The sequence below is a fragment of the Diprion similis genome, unplaced genomic scaffold, assembly GCF_021155765.1.
Source record: "Diprion similis isolate iyDipSimi1 unplaced genomic scaffold, iyDipSimi1.1 ptg000073l, whole genome shotgun sequence".
NCBI lineage: Eukaryota > Metazoa > Arthropoda > Insecta > Hymenoptera > Diprionidae > Diprion > Diprion similis.
In genome coordinates, this window is record NW_025725022.1 from 47,501 (window position 1) to 50,777 (window position 3,277).

Here is a 3,277-nt window from a genome sequence, read left to right on the forward strand (position 1 = left end):
CGTCACTACCTCCCCGTGCCGGGAGTGGGTAATTTGCGCGCCTGCTGCCTTCCTTGGATGTGGTAGCCGTTTCTCAGGCTCCCTCTCCGGAATCGAACCCTGATTCCCCGTTACCCGTTACAACCATGGTAGGCGCAGAGCCTACCATCGACAGTTGATAAGGCAGACATTTGAAAGAAGCGTCGCCGGTACGAGACCGTGCGATCAGCCCAAAGTTATTCAGAGTCACCAAGTTAAACGGCGGACGGGACGTACCCGCCGCCGATTGGTTTTGATCTAATAAAAGCATTCCTTCCATCTCTGGTCGGAACTCTGTTTGCATGTATTAGCTCTAGAATTACCACAGTTATCCAAGTAAATGTGTGTACGATCTAAGAAACCATAACTGATTTAATGAGCCATTCGCGGTTTCACCTTAATTTGGCTTGCACTGAGACATGCATGGCTTAATCTTTGAGACAAGCATATGACTACTGGCAGGATCAACCAGGGAGCTTCGACATTGAATCTAGGCTCGGACGTGCGCCACCCATCGCCGCCGGGTCCTCAGGCCCGGTCGGCCACACGTCTAACTGTACGTTGTGTTTCGTGACCGGCGTCAGGCCGGTCGCGACTCCGTGTACCGCCGAAGCGGCACACGGTTGCGTTGCGTTCGAACGATCTCCCGTACCCGTCGGCTAGATTGAAAGCGTCTGGGATGGATTGATATCTCTTTCGTATTCGAGTTGGCGCTCGGTACGGAGCGAGTTGATGCGTGCGTTCAAAGGTTCGACCCTGCCGTGCGTAACGGAGAGCGAACTTCTTGCTACCGCGTCAAGGGCCATTCGGTCTGAGACACCGACCCGCGGTAATGCAGTGACGATTGAACATGAGCAGAGTTTCACGGTCTGGGGATACGGGATTGTACCCGTACGCCCGCGCTAGGTCGACACCGAACTGTACGGCACGTGCTGGCGCACTGTACCGAACGGTGACCGGCGGGCGCCGGGAACCCGGCCCGACCGACTCGCTCCTCTTACTAGTAGGAGCCCGGCCGCTAGGACGTCGGCGCCGATGCGGTGTTAACACGGTGGGCTTACGGGACGAAACCTTCGCGGGCTATCCGAAAAATTACTCGGCCTCGGGACTTTGTCGCCGGCGGGCGAGACTCGAGGGGCCGGATTTATTCAAAGTTTCGCCGGCCTACAGGGATCGGACCGAATCCGGTAGCCGGCGCATCGCCTTTCCGCCGAACGGGCCGAGGATCTCACGAAATTCCGTCCCCGTACAGACATCCGCGACCGGCGCATTGCCTTTCGGTCGATCGTGACTGAACAAAGTTTTTCGCCGGGCCGGCTCCCTTCCGAACCCGGGAGCCGGCGCATCGCCTTTTCGCCGATCTTGCCGAGGATTTTCACGAAATTCCGTCCCCGTACCGACATCCGCGACCGGCGCATTGCCTTTCGGTCGATCGGGACGGAACCAAGTTTTCGCCGGACCGGCTCCCTTCCGAACCCGGGAGCCGGCGCATCGCCTTTTAGCCGATCTTGCCGAGGATTTTCACGAAATTCATGCCTCGTACCGGCATCCGCGACCGGCGCATTGCCTTTCGTTGGAACAAGACGAACGTCAAGTACTACGCCTGTCACGCTACCTGGGAACTCCTGGAGCCGGCGCGTCGCCTTTCCGCCGACGGGGGCCGAGGATTTTTACAAAATTCCGGCCTCGAACCGACAGCCGCGACCGGCGCGCATTGCCTTTCGGTGGATCGGGACGAACGTACAGTTCTTCGCCGGCCCGGGCCACTTCCGACGCCCGGAACCGGCGCATCGCCTTACCGTCGGACGTGGCGGGGACTCCGAGAAATTTCGGCCCCGTACAGTCGAATCTCGCCGGCGCATCGCCTTTCGGTAGATCGGGACGAATGTGAGTTTTTCGCCGGGCCGGCTCCCCGCCGACCGGGCCTAGGACATTTCGGTATTCCGGCCTCGTACAGTCGAATCTCGCCGGCGCATCGCCTTTCGGTAGACCGGGACGGGTGCGAGTTTTTCGTGGGGCCGGCACCCGGCCGACCCGGGTAGCCGGCGCGTTGCCTTTCGGTCTATCGGTACGATACCAAGTTTTCAGCCGAACGGGCCTAGGACATTTCGGTATTCCGGCCACGTGCCGTCAAAATCTCGCCGGCGCGTTGCCTTTCGGTCGATCGTTACGAAACAAAGTTTTCAGCCGAACGGGCCTAGGACATTTCGGTATTCCGGCCTCGTGCCGTGAAATCTCGCCGGCGCGTTTCCCTCACTGTATACCCGAAAGAAACGAAGTTTTTCGCCGGCCCGGCTCCCGGCCGACTCCGTAAGCCGGCGCATCGCCATTCGTACGAAGGGGACGAAAATTTTCAAAACTCCTTTCGGCCGTCACGAAAATCCCGACAAGTCCCGCCGTCCCGCGTTCGGTCGATCGTTGAGTCCCGGGCCGGCGGTCCGTCGTCGCCCGGGCCACGTTACCCCTCACGCGCATCGCCTCCTCTAACGCCAGGGACGAAAGTATTCCCATCTCGCCGGCCGGACCGCCGCTGACGGGAGAGGTTCCATTCCGCCGGCCGGCCGGCGACTCGTCGATCGAACGGTTTCCCCCGCGGACGGGGACCCTCCGACCGGGCGCGCATTGCCTTTCCCCGGCCCGGGACGAAAAAAATTATCACACACAGTTGCGCACAGACCGAAGGGCGGTCCCCAACCTCGCGTTTCAACACAGGGCGACCGGGGACGGGCACTTTATTTTAATTTTTTTCTAAGTCCCCGGACTCGCATTGCCAACGTCCCCGTTGCGAGAACCGCCGGTACGCCCGCGACTCGTCCGGCAGGACGAGCAACGCGTCGCGTCACCCGGACTCTCCGTCGTCTTCGCGCGTAACGAGACGCGATACTGGGGCCTCGTCTAACCGACAAGACGAATCCCCAAGCCAAGGGCTGAGTCTCAACAGATCGCAGCGTGGTAACTGCTCTACCGAGTACAACACCCCGCCAGGTACCTAAGTCGTCTACAGACGATTCCGAGTCTCGACATCGAACTGGATGACCCATGATCGACCGTTCGAGGCCAGGCCAACGAGCGGGAAGATCCCGACGAAGGCCGAAGACCCCGTCCGGCAAACGGGGCTCGTGCGACGACCGGTCCGTGGACCGGCCACCTAGTAAAGTCACATTGTTTTGAGCCTTTCGACCCACGAGACTCCTAGAAATATCGTTGCCCCCTTTGACTAGAGAGGATACGGCCTTAGAGGCGTTCAGGCATAATCCCA

At 59.9% G+C, this 3,277-nt stretch overlaps 1 non-coding gene across 1 annotated transcript in view; it reads right to left on the bottom strand.

Annotated features, from left to right (window-relative positions):
* LOC124415673 overlaps positions 1 to 493 on the bottom strand; it is a 1,913-nt gene extending 1,420 nt beyond the window's left edge. Inside the window, exon 1 of the ribosomal RNA XR_006930608.1 lies at positions 1 to 493. This exon is cut by the window's left edge and continues 1,420 nt beyond it. This is a non-coding gene — a ribosomal RNA (small subunit ribosomal RNA).
* Between the last annotated feature and the right edge of the window lie 2,784 nt (positions 494 to 3,277).